This window comes from Rhinoderma darwinii, chromosome 3 (genome assembly GCF_050947455.1).
Source record: "Rhinoderma darwinii isolate aRhiDar2 chromosome 3, aRhiDar2.hap1, whole genome shotgun sequence".
In the NCBI taxonomy this organism is placed as follows: domain Eukaryota; kingdom Metazoa; phylum Chordata; class Amphibia; order Anura; family Rhinodermatidae; genus Rhinoderma; species Rhinoderma darwinii.
Window position 1 is genome coordinate 400,712,215 of NC_134689.1, and position 21,393 is coordinate 400,733,607.

Below are 21,393 nucleotides of genomic sequence, written 5' to 3' on the forward strand. Positions count from 1 at the left end.
TCCAGGACTCGGAGGCTCTAATAATGTACACTACTACCAAACTACTATAAAACATAACAGACGTGGATTGAGGCTGAGGCTAGTGACATCATCCCAAAGTGACATCATCCCATCAGCTGCCAGACCTTGGGCGCTGCCCAAAATCTCAATCCATCCCGTGTCTAATTTATATGATTATTTTAGAAACATAATTCAGTTTCACAAGGGTTTGCATAGTGTTTTCCGGAGGATGGTTATTAAACTCTATACCATTACCTCCAAAAAAATGACAAACTCATCCATAAACACATCTGGTTTAGCTATAGGATAAATCTTGCCCATCGTAGTCCAGCTCTGCGTATTCCTCAGAGTTTATCCCCCTGAGCCTCAGAGTTCTGGCCTACAGACAACACCATAGATAATACAATGCTCCACCACCAGAGTGAACCCCGAAAAATAGAGCTCATTGCCTGTCTCTCCCACCCAGCACTCTGGTAGTGTAGTCTTAAAACAATGAACAGCCAGCACAAACTAAAGCCAAGATAGGCAGGCGAGTACACAGGCCAACCTGGAGCATGCATCAAGCAGAATCGTGGCGTGCAACGTGCAGGGATTCCCCCATGCAATCCCTTCAATAGAGCTAGAACTCCTACATAGGGGGAGCACAGGGGAGAGAGGGCGGCTGGGAGGGGGAGAAAGGCGAGATAGGTGAGACGAAGAGGAGGAGGAGGGTGAGAAAGGGAGAGAGGGAGTAAAAAGAGAGAGAGAGAAAAAATAAAGAAATACATTCACAAACAAAGCTGTGAAACTTATTGTATTAGTCAGAGAGTTAAACAAGATAGGAGAAGCTCCCATATTGACCATGAGAGATTCTGGCCACACAACATCAGCAAATTAACCCCAGAACTCCACACATTGTAAGAAAGACAGATGGGGCATAGTCCATTAGTGGGCATGGATTATCAAGTAGGACTGGTGAGGAGGATGACGTATCAAACTAAAGCAGAATAGCTACAGGACAACTGCCAAGTTACACAGGGAGACGGCTCCTGGACACTGAGGGGGTCCTATAGTAAAGGTATAAAATGTAAGGGTAAGAGGGATAAAGTAGAGCTATAGATATACTATAGGCTCACTAGGTAAAGGTTAGGTAAAAGTACAGTAGTCCCATAGCAGAGATTGTATTATATATATATATATATATATATATATATATATATATATATATATACATATATATATATATGTAATAGAGGTCCAATGAACCTAGATTTCGCCTCCCATAATAATGCACAGAGAGTATGGGTATGGGAAGCTGCCATTTACTAAAACTCTAAGGGTATGTTCACACACACTAATTACGGACGTAATTCGGGCGTTTTTGCCCCGAATTACGTCCGAAAAATGCGGCTTGAAAGCGTTGACAAACATCTGCCCATTGAAAGCAATGGGCTGACGTTTGTCTGTTCACACGAGGCGTATATTTACACGCCGCTGTCTAATGATGGGCGTAAATAGACGCCCGCGTCAAAGAAGTGACCCGTCACTTCTTGGGGCATAATTGGAGCCGTTATTCATTATTCGTTATTCATTGACTCCAATGAAAAGCAGCGTTAATTACGTCCGTAATGGACGTGGCGTTCAAGCGCCTGCACATGCCGTTACGGCTGAAATTACGGGCCTGCACATGCCGTTTCGGACGCTGTCGTGTGAACATACCCTAAGGGTATGTTCACATGCAAAATCAAAAACGGCTGAAAATGACGGAGTGGTTTTCCGTGCAGTAATTCCGCAGTTTTTACGCAAAATAAATTGACATGCTGCGATTGTGAATCCGCACCGCACTTGATTTTTTGCATTGTCATTTTTTGCTGCATTTGTTCAATTCTCATCCACTTTGCTGCTACTGTAATACGTCTCGTGTGCACTAGGCCTTATGGGATCAAATGTCCTGATAAATTCAGCTATTCCATACCGATAGTCTGAGGGCAGTCATGTGGCACTGATGTCATGAAGATAGGACGGATATATTATAAAAGTATGTATAGGGAGCAGTGATCTACACAATCATCTCAGAGAGATCATGTAATATCCAGTGACAGATATGTGATAGACAAAAGTCATACATATGTTACTGACATGTCAAAGACTGTATATATGAAGTGTGGGATTCTATAGTACAGAGGGTAGCTGGTGCGTTTTTGCCGCAGAGGAAAGTCTGCAACAATACCGTTACGTGTGAACAAGCCCTTAGGCTGAGTTCACATGGGGCAGATACGCAAAAGTGCGTGTCCGCACTGTGTGCTGCACGGAATTCTGGGTGAAAAGCCGCACCAAACTGTGGTGTAGTTTTTCACTCGGAATGTCCGCTGCGGAAAACTGCTGCATTAACCGGCCTGCTAGCAGACCGCCTCCTGGGATGACGTTTCATCACAGAAGACCACTGCAGCCTGTGATTGGCTGCAGTAGTGGTCACATGGCTTAAAGCCTCATCCCAGAAGGCCGACACTCTGACTTCATCCAGGCCGGCCTCCTGGGATGATGTTTCATGCCATCTGACCGCCGCTATAGCCTGTAATTGGCTGCATCGGTCACATGGGATGAAACGTCTTCCCAGGAACACAGACTTCTGGGTAAGTATGAGATTATTTTTTCTGAGTTGTGTTTTTTGCGGCAGAATCGCTCTGAACCCACCGCAAAAACCGCAACTGCTATTTGTTGCGGGATTTACCTCCCTATTGAATTCAATAGGGAAAACGTGCAGCAAATAAGCAGCATTTACGCAAATACAATTCACATGCTGAGGAATAAAATGTCAGAGCTTTTCATCCTCACAGTATTTACACAGCGTGTGAATGAGATTTGTTTTATGTTATCTACTTTGCTGCGTATTTGCCGCAGATTTTCCGCAACAAATTCAGTTGCGGAAAAAACGCAGTATTTATGCAATTTGTGAACTGACTATAATTTGCTCCGCAGGTCAATTTAAGTGCGAAAAAATTCTGCAACATGTAGATGGGATCACTTGAAATCCCATTTACTTTGCTGGTACTGTATTATGCTGCGGATTTGCCGCCGGAAAATGCGCACGGCAAATCCGCACGTAATACGCATCTTATACATTTGGCTTTAATGTTGGTGGACGGTATTTCTTATAGACGTTCTCCTCAAAAATATATTTAATATGGCTGGAAAAAGAAAGAAAGGCTTTGGTTTAGGCCATGTTCAGACGACGGATTAGGAGGTAGAAAAATCAGATGCGGATTTCAAGGGAAATCCGCATTAGAAACCGGCGCGTTACTTAGACATTTTTTACGCACATTTCCAGTTTATGTGCCACAGATCCTTACACGGATTAGCCCCATTTAATGGGGTTAAACTGCGTGTGGAAATCAGATTTGAAATCATCGCCAGAAAATTCTGCCATTGAAAACAATGGGAAGCGGTTGGTGAGGCGGATTTAGGCGCAAACGTAAATTCGGCCTCCTTTTCACTTCCCTCATTACAGTTGAAGGAAAATTTGAGCTGAATTCTTCAGTAATATCAGAGACGTTGGTTGCCAGGAACATGTTGTCTGACAACCCCATATTAAAGTCTTTGGTTGTTAGGCAATTTATCCCTAGCAACCGGACTGACGAGACTGTTCAGCTCAAAACTAGATTAACCAAAGCTCTGAAAGTAGAGAAGGATAAAAGCAGCTTGTCAGCAGTCATGTCATCTTTTATTTGGCAGCCATCTCTCCCTCCTGTCTCTGTAGTGATGTGATTAATATGAATTGGAAGAAACAGGATATGAGAACCGCATACTAAGTTTATATTGAATATCGATCAGAAAATGTGTGTAGATAAAGAATAAATGGGCAGAAGGATTATTAAACCAACACTGGTCAAAGGGGTTTGATTTCTTATGCAGCTGTAAAATCTAAGGTCAGTAAGGGCTGCTTTGTTAGATACGGACCGCATGTTCACCGTATTTACCAGACCAAACACAGTTCAGGGGGCCGAACTCCTAGCATTCTAGTCATCCATGCTGCTGTAAGTCACTGCCTCCCCACAGGACTACTGTCCCGTACTGAAAACATTATTACAGTCTGAGACAGTAGTCCCGCGGAGAGGCAGTGACTCACAGCAGCATGGATGACAATAATGCTAGGAGTCCGGCTCCCTGAACTATGGTCACTCCAAAAAATATGTCTGACAAATGGTCCGTATCTCACGGACCGAACATGGCTGTATGGAGGCCTAAAAATAGAAGCGCTGCCGACATGATAGAAATGTATGAGGACGAGCGATCGAAGTAATAAGCACTCATCCCCATACATAGCTCCTTGTGAAAGGAACAAACGAGCGCCGATCAGCAAGCTATCTCATTGATCGGCGCTCGTTTAGACGGCCCACGTCGGGCCGTGTAATAGGACCCTAAGGCCAGGACTACACTTAGACTTTTTGTAGTACTACAGATAGATTTTAACTATTGAGTGCTAGCTGCAGTCCAAGATTGCATGTAACTCAATGTATTAATTTTTACTTCAGTTGTAGCTCAATATTTATAATCAATCAGTAGCGCTACAAATATTCTCGGCGCAGTCTCACGCTGCGGCGGCCGCGTGAGAACAAAACCACGCCCACATGTGGTGATTTTGCCGGTAACATTGTGGTACTGCCAGCAAAATCGTGCAGCTTTGGCCACCGCATATAGGTGTGGTTTCGTACAGATGTGGCCTCGGATGTAGCCCTGACCTTAATACGGATAGTAAATGAAGTGATATTGATTGCCCGCCATATTAATTGGGTAAATAAACGTAACTTATAAAACCAGATTGGTTCATATTTATCAAATACTTTGGGTAACGTCCACTAAATCTGGTGTTTCGCATCTTAATAAATTTATGGCATCTTCTGCTGTCCGTGTGCTAGAAAAGAAAATCGACGCCAGCTACGAGCTGAAGTATATGTATGCTATAATTAACGCCAAGCCCCAACTTTTTGTTTTTAGTGCCATGAGCAGTGCAAATGCCTCAAAAGTTGCCATTGTTTTTATTTATTGTTTGGGAGGGGGGTGAAAATTTAGACTTTTGATGCATTTGCAACTCTTTTATGCCTTAAAACGGACGTTGAAAAGTTGATAAATCCCCCCTATGAGTGTTAATACTGTATAATTCAAGCTTAAAGGGGTTTTCCAGCTGATAAAAATTGATGGCCTATCCTCAGGATAGGCCATCAATAGCTGATGGGTCGGGGTCCGACTCTCCTTCATTCCTTCTTGCTCACTGAATGTTCGACACACATATAGTGGCGATTCACAGGTATTGCAGCCTTCTTCTCCCATTAAAGCGAATGAATCCTGAGGATAGGCCATCAATTTTTATTGGCTAGAAAACCCCTTTAATAACTTCTAGGTAATACAGCTCACCACGGTAAGGTAGGAGATCAGCTGTATGCATTTCAGTACGGCCCTTTCACATCACGTTTGAGTATCCCGTTCAAACACCAGTTTGTGTTGTATTTTTTTTTCCTTCTCAAATGTTCACAGATCCATAGGTTTTCAGTGGGACTTCCATCATGGTTAATAGTGTCCGTTTCTCTCCGTTTTACACGTTTCTGTCAGGATCTGTTTTTTCAACATGACAGACAAACGAAATCGGTCTTATGTTCTGTCCTGTTGAACAACTGGATTATAATGGATCCGTTTTTCTGTAAGATGCAAGTCTATGGCAACAGGAGGCTACAGGATTAGGCCCTGTTCAGATCTGCGTTGAAGGCTCCGTTAGGGTCTCCGTCTCAGATACAACCGAGATTATCGGAAAAAATAGCGCTATTATTTCTGGTAAATTTATGGATACCGACATAAAGACTGCGGAACACATTAAAGTCAAAGGGTTCTGTTGGCCGCCGGAGGTATTCGTGGTGCAACGGAACTGTCGCTTCCGGTTTTCCCTTGTTCTGCTCCTCTTATGGCGCAGAACGGAAACCCACGACGCATGTGCGTTGGCCCTTCTCTTTTTAACGGATCCTTCAAATTTAACAGACCGGATGCAAAACTGAAACAAACGGAAGGTACACTGTTAGCCAGATCTGTCAAAAAACGTGAAACTTCAGCTTCTGTTTGCTTCAATTTGGCATTCGTTCTGCTCATTTTTTATCGGATCCGTTTTTTTCTATATTTATTTATTTCCTTTTTTGGATGTAGGAGGTGATGCGTATGCATAAATAACGGATACAAACAGAAGACATTTATTTTGTATCCTTCATCCATTGACTTAAAAACTAAAAAAGAAACAGAAAGCTCCTTTACTTCATTTTGGACGGAAAAAATAGCACAGCAGACTACGATATTGTTTCCTGCAAAAGACAAAAACCTGACGGAACAGCGCACAACTGAGGCTGAGAAAAAACATTGAAATCAATGAGTACTTTGATAGAACCTTTTTTTTTCCAGCCTCGAAATCTTAATCATTTACAGATGATCTGCAAAGAGGAGTGGGCCAAAATTCCATCTAACATGTGTGCAAACCTCATCAAACCTCATCATCAACTACAAAAAACGTCTGACTGCTGTGCTTGCCAACAAGGGTTTTGCCACCAAGTATTAAGTCTTGTTTGCCAAAGGGATCAAATACTTATTTCTCTGTGCACAATGCAAATAAATATATATAATTTTGACTATGTGATTTTCTGTTTTTTTTTTTTTAAATATAATCTATCTCTCACTGGTAAAATTAACCTAGCCTAAAAATTCTAGACTGTTCATTGACAGTGGACAAACTTACAAAATCAGCAAGGGATCAAATACTTATTTCCTTCACTGTACCCATCCTCAGGGGTATTCCAGCCTAAAGCATTTTTTGCCTATCTACTGGATTTCTGTAAGCCCCATAATCTTTCAATGGAGCGGCACGGTGCATGCCCAGGCTGCTGCTCCATTCAAACTCCTCCAAGCTGCCGTTTTATGGATGGGGGGACCCGGGTCACCCGGTTTGGTTAGGGATCCCTGGGGTCGCACCCCACAGATCTAGCATTTATCACTTATCCAGTGGATAGGTAAAATTGACTATGACTGGAATACCCCTTTAATGTTTGTTGTCTCACAAAGGCAACCAGATTATCTCACTCTCGTAGATTCCAGCCGTCTATATATTACGTGGACAGCCATTCATTTGAATTACCAGATGTAATACTACATTTCCTTTACATTGTAGGAAACATGCATAACCTTTCCCAGGCGCCGGGTGTGTGAAAAGAGAAATCCTACTTCAATTTGAAATTGGGCTGTCTTAATGATACAACCTCTGTAATAGTGGGAATGATGGTGAAAATTCAAGCTGATAGATCTTGCCTCCATCAATAATCTAATGTGTACTGCAACCTTAACGTGTAATTAAACTTTCATAAAATTGTTGACACGTCATAGTGATATGTTAGAAGTTTTGATCATTGGGGGTCCGAGAACTGAGATCTTGGCCGATCGCTAAAATTAATCGTCAGAAGCGCTCAGGTGTTTGCTCTGCTGCTTTGTTTATGATTGGCTCTGCTTGGCTTCCCTTGGAAAGCCGAGCGAGCAGTGTACGGACTCAATAGAAAGTCTATGAGTCAATACACTGCTTTCTCGGCTTTCCGAGCAAAGCTGTGCAGTGCCAGTGAGAAACTAAGTGCACTTCTACCGATTCATTTTAGCGATCGGTGGGGGTCTCAGTGCTTGGACCCCCAATTATCAAAACTTCTTACCCATCACTATGACATGTCAAATATTTAACGAAAGTTTATTTAACACTTTAAGCTACTATTCAAGTTTAAGTTCACAGATAGGTAGAAATAAAAGACAATTAGGCTTCCTATACATGACCCAATGATCAGGTGAGAATCAGTCTGTAAAGGAAATTTAGTCTGGAATGACCAGTTACACAGCCCTCATGACGGAAGTTAGGAGTTATTATGCTATCATGATGATCAGGGTTATTCAGCATCTCGGATAGATATTTTGTGAGATTTCTTTAAAAATTTCTGCAGAAGAACTGAGATATACCATGTGATAGTACACTATACTCTATGTATACGTACAGTGGAGATACAGGACTGATATAATGTAAGGTGTGAGTAATAGTATATGTATAGTGTAGATACAGAACAGATATAATGTAAGGTGTGAGTAATAGTATATTTATAGTACAGATACAGGACAGATATAATGTAAGTTGTGAGTAATAGTATATTTATAGTGGAGATACAGGACAGATATAATGTAAGGTGTGAGTAATAGTATATGTATAGTGTAGATACAGGACAGATATAATGTAAGGTGTGAGTAATAGTATATTTATAGTGGAGATACAGGACAGATATAATGTAAGGTGTGAGTAATAGTATATGTATAGTGTAGATACAGGACAGATATAATGTAAGGTGTGAGTAATAGTATATGTATAGTGTAGATACAGGACAGATAAAATGTAAGATATAAGTAATAGCATATGTATAGTGTAGATACAGGACAGATATAATGTAAGTTGTGAGTAATAGTATATGTATAGTGTAGATACAGGACAGATAAAATGTAAGATATAAGTAATAGTATATGTATAGTGTAGATACAGGACAGATATAATGTAAGATATAAGTAATAGTATATGTATAGTGTAGATACAGGACAGATATAATGTAAGTTGTGAGTAATAGTTTATTTATAGTGGAGATACAGGACAGATATAATGTAAGGTGTGAGTAATAGTATATGTATAGTGTAGATACAGGACAGATATAATGTAAGGTGTGAGTAATAGTATATGTTTAGTGTAGATACAGGACAGATATAATGTAAGGTGTGAGTAATAGTATATGTTTAGTGTAGATACAGGACAGATATAATGTAAGATATAAGTAATAGTATATGTATAGTGTAGATACAGGACAGATATAATGTAAGGTGTGAGTAATAGTATATGTTTAGTGTAGATACAGGACAGATATAATGTAAGATATAAGTAATAGTATATGTATAGTGTAGATACAGGACAGATATTGTAAAGGATCTGCCAGGCACAGCTTCGGGGTTAACTCCCATAGGTAATCAGTCTGCACCTGAATCTACTGACTCCATCTTCCACCACTCAGGATGGCAGGCTTAGGAGTGGGAGAGCCTATCGCAGCCTGGCCAGACGGAGCTAGCTCCCACCCTCTGTCTATTTATACCTGCCTTTCCTGTTCCTCCTTTGCTTGTGATTCTTCTCGTGTGGTTTCCTGGCCCAGCTACAGCTCCTAACTATTTGATCCTGCTCCATACCGACCCTGGCTTACTGACTACTCTCCTGCTCTGCGTTTGGTACCTCGTGCTCTCCTGGTTTGACTTGGCTCGTTCACCACTTTGGTTGCTCACGGTGTTGCCGTGGGCAACTGCCCCTTTCCCTTTGCTTGTATTCCCTTGTATGTTTGTCTCGTGCACTTACTGAGCGTAGGGACCGCCGCCCAGTTGTACCCCGTCGCCTAGGGCGGGTCGTTGCAAGTAGGCAGGGACAGAGTGGCAGGTAGATTAGGGCTCACTTGTTCGTTTCCCTACCCCCGTCATTACATAATCACAAGCCCATACCTAGTCTACCCTGGTCCCTGACACCACTATGGACCCCCTTGAGACCCTGGCTCAGCAAATGCAGGGTCTCTCCCTACAGGCCCTGGCTCAGAGGGTCAACCAGCCTGATGCTACCTTGGTAGTTCCCCTCACCTCACCTCCTGAACCCCACCTCAAGTTGCCCGACCGGTTCTCAGGGGACCGGAGGGCTTTTCTCTCCTTTCGGGAGAGTTGTAGGCTGTACTTTCGCTTAAAGCCTCATTCCTCAGGTTCTGAGAACCAGCGGGTGGGAATAATTATGTTCCGGCTCCAGGAAGGGCCCCAAGAGTGGGCCTTCTCCTTGGCTCCTGACGCCCCTGAACTTTCCTCCGTTGATCGTTTCTTTTCTGCTCTCGGACTCATTTATGACAAGACTGACAGGACTGCCTTTGCCGAGAGTCAGCTGGTGACCTTACGTCAGGGTAAGAGACCTGTTGAGGAGTATTGTTCTGACTTTAGGAAGTGGTGCGTAGCTTCTCGGTGGAATGACCCTGCCTTAAGGTGCCAGTTTAGGTTGGGTCTGTCGAATGCCCTGAAAGACCTGCTAGTCAGCTATCCCTCTTCTGACTCCCTAGACCAGGTTATGGCTTTAGCGGTACGACTTGACCGACGTCTCAGGGAACGACAACGTGAACGTTTATGTGTTTTCTCCTCCGACTCCCCCATGATGCCTCCCGAGGTTCCGTTGCTTCGTTCCTCCCCGGAAGACTCAGAGGTACCTATGCAACTCGGGGCCACCGTGTCCCCCCAACAACGTAGAGATTTCCGCAGGAAGAATGGTCTCTGCTTCTACTGTGGGGATGACAAGCATCAAGTGAACAACTGTCCTAAGCGTAAGAATGCAGCCGGAGAACTTCCGCGCCTAAGTGATCATCGGGGAGGTCACTTGGGCGCACAGGTATTTCCCGTAAATATGAAACATAATAAGATCTTGCTTCCCTTTCAGGTCTCTTTTGGTGGTAGGTCTGCTACCGGCAGTGCCTTCGTGGATTCAGGGTCCTCTGCTAATATCATGTCTGTGGAATTTGCTATGTCTCTTGCTATGCCTTTGATTGATTTGCCTAAACCTGTCCCGGTAGTGGGTATCGACTCCACTCCTCTTGCTAATGGTTATTTTACACAGCATACCCCTGTTTTTGAACTCCTTGTTGGCTCCATGCATTTGGAGCAGTGCTCTGTACTGTTGTTGCAGGGATTATCGTCCGATTTGGTTTTAGGCCTTCCCTGGTTGCAGATGCATAATCCCACGTTTGACTGGAATACTGGGGAGCTTACCAAATAGGGTAATGAAAGTTTGACGTCATGTTTTTCTGTTAATTCTATTTCTCCCCCTGAGGAGGTGAACACGCTACCTGAGTTTGTTCAGGACTTCGCTGATGTTTTCTCTAAGGAGGCCTCCGAAGTGTTACCTCCTCATAGAGAATACGATTGCGCTATCGAATTGGTACCAGGAGCTAAGCTTCCTAAGGGTAGGATATTTAATCTTTCTTGTCCCGAACGTGAAGCCATGAGAGAGTATATCCAGGAATGCCTGGCCAAGGGTTACATTCGCCCCTGTACTTCTCCGGTAGGTGCTTGCTTCTTCTTCGTAGGGAAGAAGGATGGTGGTCTTAGGCCATGCATTGACTACCGTAACCTGAATAAGGTCACTGTAAGGAACCAGTATCCCCTTCCTTTGATTCCTGATCTCTTTAATCAGGTTCAGGGGGCCCAATGGTTCTCTAAGTTTGATCTACGGGGGGGGGGGGGCGTATAACCTTATCCGCATCAAAGAGGGGGATGAGTGGAAAACTGCGTTTAACACGCCCGAAGGTCATTTCGAATACCTCGTCATGCCCTTTGGGTTGTGTAATGCTCCGGCGGTCTTCCAAAATTTCATAAATTTGATTTTGAGAGATTACCTGGGGATATTTCTTGTAGTGTACCTTGATGACATACTGGTGTTTTCCAAGGACTGGTCCTCCCACATTGAGCATGTCAGGAAGGTGCTCTAGGTCCTTCGGGAAAACAAACTGTTTGCAAAAACCGAAAAATGTGTGTTTGGGGTACAGGAGATACCATTTTTGGGTCAAATCCTCACTCCTCATGAATTCCGCAAGGACCCCGCCAAGGTTCAGGCTGTGGCGGAATGGGTCCAACCTGCCTCCCTGAAGGAGTTACAGTGTTTTTTGGGGTTCGCTAATTATTACAGGAGATTTATTGCTAACTTCTCGGTCATCGCTAAGCCTCTTACGGACCTCACTCACAAAGGTGCTGATCTCCTCCACTGGCCTCCTGAGGCTGTCCAGGCTTTTGAGGTCCTTAAGAAGTGCTTTATCTCGGCCCCGGTGCTGGTTCAGCCCAACCAAATGGAGCCATTTATCGTGGAAGTTGACACATCCGAGGTGGGAGTGGGGGCTGTCTTGTCCCAGGGTCCTCACCCATCTCCGCCCCTGTGCCTACTTCTCCAGGAAGTTTTCGCCCACTGAGAGTAACTATGATATTGGCAACCGCGAACTCTTAGCCATTAAATGGGCATTTGAAGAGTGGCGCCACTTCCTGGAGGGGGCTAGGCACCAGGTAACGGTCCTTACAGACCACAAGAATCTGGTTTTCCTAGAATCTGCCCGGTGGCTAAACCCGAGACAAGCTCGATGGGCGCTATTTTTTACCAGATTCAACTTTTTGGTTACCTATAGGGCTGGGTCTAAAAATATTAAGGCCGATGCACTGTCGCGTAGCTTCATGGCCAGCCCTCCTTCGGAGGAAGATCCTGCTTGTATTTTGCCTCCAGGTATAATCATTTCTTCTATTGATTCTGATTTAGTCTCTGAAATTGCGGCTGATCAAGGTTCAGCTCCCGGGAACCTTCCTGAGGACAAGCTGTTTGTTCCCCTGCAATACCGGCTAAGGGTACTTAGGGAAAATCATGACTCCGCACTATCTGGTCATCCAGGCATCCTGGGTACCAAACACATCATTTCCAGAAACTATTGGTGGCCTGGGTTGCCTAAAGACGTTAAGGCCTACGTCGCCGCTTGTGAGGTTTGTGCTAGGTCCAAGACTCCCAGGTCCCGACCAGCGGGCTTACTACGTTCGTTGCCCATTCCCCAGAGACCTTGGACACATATCTCCATGGATTTTATCACCGATTTGCCTCCATCCCAAGGCAAGTCGGTGGTGTGGGTGGTAGTAGACCGCTTCAGTAAGATGTGCCACTTTGTGCCCCTCAAGAAACTAACCAACGCCAAGACGTTAGCTACCTTGTTTGTCAAACAAATCCTGCGTCTCCATGGGGTCCCTGTCAATATTGTTTCGGACAGAGGGGTACAATTTGTTTCTTTGTTTTGGAGAGCCTTCTGTAAAAAGTTAGAGATTGATCTGTCCTTCTCCTCTGCCTTCCATCCTGAAACCAATGGCCAAACTGAGAGGACTAATCAATCTCTAGAACAATATTTAAGGTGTTTTATCTCTGACTGTCAATATGATTGGGTCTCATTGATTCCCCTCGCCGAATTTTCCCTTAATAACCGGGTCAGTAACTCGTCAGGGGTCTCCCCCTTTTTCTGTAATTTTGGGTTTAATCCACGGTTCTCCTCCGTTTCACCTGGTAGTACCAACAATCCCGAGGTAGAGGTCGTTCATCGGGAACTGTGCACAGTCTGGGCCCAGGTTCAGAAGAACCTAGAGGCGTCCCAGAGCGTACAAAAAACTCAGGCTGATAGAAGACGTTCTGCTAACCCCTTGTTTATGGTCGGGGATCTGGTGTGGTTATCGTCTAGGAACTTGCGTCTTAAGGTCCCGTCCAAGAAGTTTGCTCCCCTTTTTATTGGGCCGTATAAGGTCATTGAAGTCCTCAATCCTGTCTCCTTCCGGCTGGAGTTACCCCCATCTTTTCGTATACACGACGTGTTTCATGCCTCCCTCCTTAACCGCTGCTCCCCGTCCTTGTCTCCCTCGAGGAAACCTCCTGTTCCCGTTCTCACCCCTGAGGGGGTGGAATTCGAGGTGGCCAAGATTGTGGACAGCAAGATGGTCCAAGGCTCCCTCCAGTACCTGGTCCATTGGAGAGGATACGGGCCTGAGGAGAGGACTTGGGTACCCGCCCGGGATGTTCACGCTGGGGTATTGGTCAGGAAGTTCCAACTTCGTTTCCCCAGTAAACCAGGTCCACTTAGAAAGGGTCCGGTGGCCCCTCATAAAAGGGGGGGTACTGTAAAGGATCTGCCAGGCACAGCTTCGGGGTTAACTCCCATAGGTAATCAGTCTGCACCTGAATCTACGTCTCTGAGACTGATTCCATCTTCCACCACTCAGGATGGCAGGCTTAGGAGTGGGAGAGCCTATCGCAGCCTGGCCAGACGGAGCTAGCTCCCGCCCTCTGTCTATTTATACCTGCCTTTCCTGTTCCTCCTTTGCTTGTGATTCTTTTCGTGTGGTTTCCTGGCCCAGCTACAGCTCCTAACTATTTGATCCTGCTCCATACTGACCCTGGCTTACTGACTACTCTCCTGCTCTGCGTTTGGTACCTCGTGCTCTCCTGTTTTGACTTGGCTCGTTCACCACTCTGGTTGCTCACGGTGTTGCCGTGGGCAACTGCCCCTTTCCCTTTGCTTGTATTTCCTTGTATGTTTGTCTCGTGCACTTACTGAGCGTAGGGACCGCCGCCCAGTTGTACCCCGTCGCCTAGGGCGGGTCGTTGCAAGTAGGCAGGGACAGAGTGGCGAGTAGATTAGGGCTCACTTGTTCGTTTCCCTACCCCCGTCATTACAGATATAATGTAAGATATAAGTAATAGTATATGTATAGTGTAGATACAGGACAGATATAATGTAAGTTGTGAGTAATAGTATATGTATAGTGGAGATACAGGACAGATATAATGTAAGTTGTGAGTAATAGTATATGTATAGTGTAGATACAGGACAGATATAATGTAAGATATAAGTAATAGTATATGTATAGTGTAGATACAGGACAGATAATGTAAGATATAAGTAATAGTATATGTATAGTGTAGATACAGGACAGATATAATGTATGATATAAGTAATAGTATATGTATAGTGTAGATACAGGACAGATATAATGTAAGGTGTGAGTAATAGTATATGTATAGTGTAGATACAGGACAGATATAATGTAAGGTGTGAGTAATAGTATATGTGTAGTGTAGATACAGGACAGATATAATGTAAGATATAAGTAATAGTATATGTAGTGTAGATACAGGACAGATATAATGTAAGATATAAGTAATAGTATATGTATAGTGTAGATTCAGGACAGATATAATGTAATATATAAGTAATAGTATATGTATAGTGTAGATACAGGACATATATAATGTAAGATATAAGTAATAGTATATGTATAGTGTAGATACAGGACAGATATAATGTAAGGTGTGAGTAATAGTATATGTATAGTGTAGATACAGGACAGATATAATGTAAGTTGTGAGTAATAGTATATGTATAGTGTAGATACTGGACAGATGTAATGTAAGGTGTTAGTAATAGTATATGTATAGTGTAGATACAGGACAGATATAATGTAAGATATAAGTAATAGTATATGTATAGTGTAGATACAGGACAGATATAATGTAAGTTGTGAGTAATAGTATATGTATAGTATAGATACTGGACAGATGTAATGTAAGGTGTGAGTAATAGTATATGTATAGTGTAGATACAGGACAGATATAATGTAAGGTGTGAGTAATAGTATATGTATAGTGTAGATACAGGACAGATGTAATGTAAGATATAAGTAATAGTATATGTATAGTGTAGATACAGGACAGATATAATGTAAGGTGTCAGTAATAGTATATGTATAGTGTAGATACAGGACAGATATAATGTAAGATATAAGTAATAGTAAATTTATAGTGTAGATACAGGACAGATATGATATAAGTAATAGTACTTGTATAGTGGAGATACAGGACAGATATAATATAAGGTGTGAGTAATAGTATATGTATAGTGTAGATACAGGACAGATGTAATGTAAGGTGTGAGTAATAGTATATGTATAGTGTAGATACAGGACAGATATAATGTAAGATATAAGTAATAGTAAATTTATAGTGTAGATACAGGACAGATATAATGTAAGATATAAGTAATAGTATATGTATAGTGTAGATACAGGACAGATATAATGTAAGGTGTGAGTAATAGTATATGTATAGTGTAGATACAGGACAGATATAATATAAGGTGTGAGTAATAGTATATGTATAGTGTAGATACAGGACAGATATAATGTAAGGTATAAGTAATAGTATATGTATAGTGTAGATACAGGACAGATATAATGTAATATATAAGTAATAGTATATGTATAGTGTAGATACAGGACAGATATAATGTAAGGTGTCAGTAATAGTATATGTATAGTGTAGATACAGGACAGATATAATGTAAGGTATAAGTAATAGTATATGTATAGTGTAGATACAGGACAGATATAATGTAATATATAAGTAATAGTATATGTATAGTGTAGATACAGGACAGATATAATGTAAGGTGTGAGTAATAGTATATGTGTAGTGTAGATACAGGACAGATATAATGTAAGATATAAGTAATAGTATATGTAGTGTAGATACAGGACAGATATAATGTAAGATATAAGTAATAGTATATGTATAGTGTAGATTCAGGACAGATATAATGTAATATATAAGTAATAGTATATGTATAGTGTAGATACAGGACATATATAATGTAAGATATAAGTAATAGTATATGTATAGTGTAGATACAGGACAGATATAATGTAAGGTGTGAGTAATAGTATATGTATAGTGTAGATACAGGACAGATATAATGTAAGTTGTGAGTAATAGTATATGTATAGTGTAGATACTGGACAGATGTAATGTAAGATATAAGTAATAGTATATGTATAGTGTAGATACAGGACAGATATAATGTAAGGTGTTAGTAATAGTATATGTATAGTGTAGATACAGGACAGATATAATGTAAGATATAAGTAATAGTATATGTATAGTGTAGATACAGGACAGATATAATGTAAGTTGTGAGTAATAGTATATGTATAGTATAGATACTGGACAGATGTAATGTAAGGTGTGAGTAATAGTATATGTATAGTGTAGATACAGGACAGATATAATGTAAGGTGTGAGTAATAGTATATGTTTAGTGTAGATACAGGACAGATATAATGTAAGGTGTGAGTAATAGTATATGTATAGTGTAGATACAGGACAGACATAATGTATGGTGTGAGTAATAGTATATGTATAGTGTAGATACAGGACAGATATAATGTAAGGTGTGAGTAATAGTATATGTATAGTGTAGATACAGGACAGATGTAATGTAAGATATAAGTAATAGTATATGTATAGTGTAGATACAGGACAGATATAATGTAAGGTGTCAGTAATAGTATATGTATAGTGTAGATACAGGACAGATATAATGTAAGATATAAGTAATAGTAAATTTATAGTGTAGATACAGGACAGATATGATATAAGTAATAGTACTTGTATAGTGGAGATACAGGACAGATATAATATAAGGTGTGAGTAATAGTATATGTATAGTGTAGATACAGGACAGATGTAATGTAAGGTGTGAGTAATAGTATATGTATAGTGTAGATACAGGACAGATATAATGTAAGATATAAGTAATAGTAAATTTATAGTGTAGATACAGGACAGATATAATGTAAGATATAAGTAATAGTATATGTATAGTGTAGATACAGGACAGATATAATGTAAGGTGTGAGTAATAGTATATGTATAGTGTAGATACAGGACAGATATAATGTAAGGTGTGAGTAATAGTATATGTATAGTGTAGATACAGGACAGATATAATGTAAGGTGTGAGTAATAGTATATGTATAGTGTAGATACAGGACAGATATAATATAAGGTGTGAGTAATAGTATATGTATAGTGTAGATACAGGACAGATATAATATAAGGTGTGAGTAATAGTATATGTATAGTGTAGATACAGGACAGATATAATGTAAGGTATAAGTAATAGTATATGTATAGTGTAGATACAGGACAGATATAATGTAAGATATAAGTAATAGTAAATTTATAGTGTAGATACAGGACAGATATGATATAAGTAATAGTACTTGTATAGTGTAGATACAGGACAGATGTAATGTAAGGTGTGAGTAATAGTATATGTATAGTGTAGATACAGGACATATATAATGTAAGATATAAGTAATAGTATATGTATAGTGTAGATACAGGACAGATATAATGTAAGGTGTGAGTAATAGTATATGTATAGTGTAGATACAGGACAGATATAATGTAAGTTGTGAGTAATAGTATATGTATAGTGTAGATACTGGACAGATGTAATGTAAGGTGTTAGTAATAGTATATGTATAGTGTAGATACAGGACAGATATAATGTAAGATATAAGTAATAGTATATGTATAGTGTAGATACAGGACAGATATAATGTAAGTTGTGAGTAATAGTATATGTATAGTATAGATACTGGACAGATGTAATGTAAGGTGTGAGTAATAGTATATGTATAGTGTAGATACAGGACAGACATAATGTATGGTGTGAGTAATAGTATATGTATAGTGTAGATACAGGACAGATATAATGTAAGGTGTGAGTAATAGTATATGTATAGTGTAGATACAGGACAGATGTAATGTAAGATATAAGTAATAGTATATGTATAGTGTAGATACAGGACAGATATAATGTAAGGTGTCAGTAATAGTATATGTATAGTGTAGATACAGGACAGATATAATGTAAGATATAAGTAATAGTAAATTTATAGTGTAGATACAGGACAGATATGATATAAGTAATAGTACTTGTATAGTGGAGATACAGGACAGATATAATATAAGGTGTGAGTAATAGTATATGTATAGTGTAGATACAGGACAGATGTAATGTAAGGTGTGAGTAATAGTATATGTATAGTGTAGATACAGGACAGATATAATGTAAGATATAAGTAATAGTAAATTTATAGTGTAGATACAGGACAGATATAATGTAAGATATAAGTAATAGTATATGTATAGTGTAGATACAGGACAGATATAATGTAAGGTGTGAGTAATAGTATATGTATAGTGTAGATACAGGACAGATATAATGTAAGGTGTGAGTAATAGTATATGTATAGTGTAGATACAGGACAGATATAATATAAGGTGTGAGTAATAGTATATGTATAGTGTAGATACAGGACAGATATAATGTAAGGTATAAGTAATAGTATATGTATAGTGTAGATACAGGACAGATATAATGTAAGATATAAGTAATAGTAAATTTATAGTGTAGATACAGGACAGATATGATATAAGTAATAGTACTTGTATAGTGTAGATACAGGACAGATGTAATGTAAGGTGTGAGTAATAGTATATGTATAGTGTAGATACAGGACAGATATAATGTAAGATATAAGTAATAGTAAATTTATAGTGTAGATACAGGACAGATATGATATAAGTAATAGTACTTGTATAGTGTAGATACAGGACAGATGTAATGTAAGGTGTGAGTAATAGTATATGTACAGTGGAGATACAGGACAGATATAATGTAAGATATAAGTAATAGTATATGTATAGTGTAGATACAGGACAGATATAATGTAAGATATAAGTAATAGTATATGTATAGTGTAGATACAGGACAGATATAATGTAAGGTGTGAGTAATAGTATATGTATAGTGTAGATACAGGACAGATATAATATAAGGTGTGAGTAATAGTATATGTATAGTGTAGATACAGGACAGATATAATGTAAGGTATAAGTAATAGTATATGTATAGTGTAGATACAGGACAGATATAATGTAATATATAAGTAATAGTATATGTATAGTGTAGATACAGGACAGATATAATGTAAGTTGTGAGTAATTGTATACTCAGGACGTTGGGTTGGGTTGCTGCTGTGAATACTGGGAAAGTTGTGGGGGAGGCTGCTGCGACTACTGGTGGGAACCTGTGTTGATATGATTAGGAGTAAGGGCGTGGGCGGTTCTGCGAATACTGGGGAGTTAGGAGGGGCTTCTGTGAATACTGGGGATGATGTGGAGGAGGCTGCTGTGACTACTGGGGGGGGGGGGGATACTGCTGTAAGCAGCCTGAGTGCTGCAGTGACCTATTTGAAAGTTAGGGAGGGGGCCTACTGTGATACTGTCGGGGAGCTGCCTTAACTACTTCGGAAGCTTGGGGGGGTCTCTGACAACTGGGGAAGTTGCTGGGTTGTTGTTGTGACTACTGGGAGGGAGCATGCTGTGATATGCTGAATAGTGGGGCAGGAGACTGTTGTTACTACTGGGAAGTTAAGATGGACTTCTGTTAATACTGGGGAAGTTATGGGGGAGGCTGCTGTGACTACTGGAAAAGTTCTGGGATGCCTGTTGTGATTACAGGGGAAGTTATGGGGAAAGGGAAGGGGTACTGTTGTGACTATTGGGGAAGTGAAGGGGGTTGCTGTGACGACTGGGGTAAGTGGGGGGGAGAGTGGGGAACACAGTTTTTACTAGAGGGAGTGGACTGCAAATGCTCCTTAACCAGGATGTGTGGTTGTTTTTCCCCACATCATGGCTCCCACTGGCTCCCAACCGTTGGCGATGTTTCTTACACCTGACTAATATTTGTCCAGGACTGGTGAGGGTAGTGGGCAGATGTAATGTAAAGCTGACTGTGGTTGAAGTAATAGAAATGTATTATGTAGATACAGAAAATGGGTAATGTTAAAGGGAACCTGTCACCAGCATTTCACCTATTGAACTCTACTCAACTATCGCTGGCTGCCGCTTTCAAAAGTTCATTGCCGTTATCCCCTCGCCTAAACTCCTCCTCCAACTGTAAATAACCGGCTGCAAACATTTTGCGCCTTTTATGGTAATAATCCGTCCGTCTCGTTCGTTTCTCTTCTTATGCCCGCTGGAGTTTTGTGTGTGCTGGAGGGAGGCAAGGAGCTGTCAATCAAATGTAAGTAGGCGGGGTTAACTTGGAAAGGCTTGAGGAGTGAAGATATGACTCTTCTGCTCATTAGAATACAGTGCAGGAAATCTAAAAAAAGAATGCTGAAGATACAGAGCCGACTTAGAAGATAATTCTAGGTTACATAAAAAAAAAATTTCACCCACTACCACCAGGTATTGCTGGTTTAATAGGTGAAATGCTGGTGACAGGTTGCCTTTAAGTTAAAGTAATAGTCTTGTATGGATATCGGTCAGATATAATGTAACTTAGGTATAGTGTAAATAAACGTCATAGGCAATGTCAAGTTTTGATTCAGGACAGACATTACTTTACATTCGAGTTATTGTTTTCCCTATAAATTGCCAATGATAATTAAAAGAGAAATACTATATATATATATATATATATATATATATATATGTGTGTGTGATATGGGGACATTATATAAAATGCCTTACAGATGTGTCCATCCTTATCTCTTCATTTGGTTCAAGATATTCTGAGATAAGTGGCACAAAAATGACCATCTTTTAAAAAACATCAACCTAAAAACGTGAGCGTTTCTCATAATGCCCAGCAGAGCAATGCAAAAGTGTTTTTACTTAAAGTTGGTCTTCACACAACACTCATCCCAGGATATCTCGAGAAAAGGTAAGGAAGGACACCTCTTATATAATGTCTCCCACAAGTATCAGGCAGGTAGAAAGCATCACTTTAAAATGAAGGCATGTACCTGCTTTTGTCAAATATAACTTTTTCCTATATACATCATCTATCATCCGTGTTCCCCATGTGTTCTTCTAATAATATTCCA

The 21,393-nt window shown here is 40.5% G+C and overlaps 1 protein-coding gene and 1 long non-coding RNA gene across 11 annotated transcripts in view; one reads left to right on the plus strand and one right to left on the minus strand.

Moving 5' to 3' along the window:
* Positions 1-21,393, plus strand: part of LOC142750216 (uncharacterized) — a 212,875-nt gene that overhangs the window by 159,063 nt on the left and 32,419 nt on the right. The window lies entirely within an intron of this gene.
* CACNA1A (calcium voltage-gated channel subunit alpha1 A) overlaps positions 1-21,393 on the minus strand; it is a 267,076-nt gene that overhangs the window by 39,619 nt on the left and 206,064 nt on the right. The gene's annotated exons all lie outside the window — the stretch shown is intronic.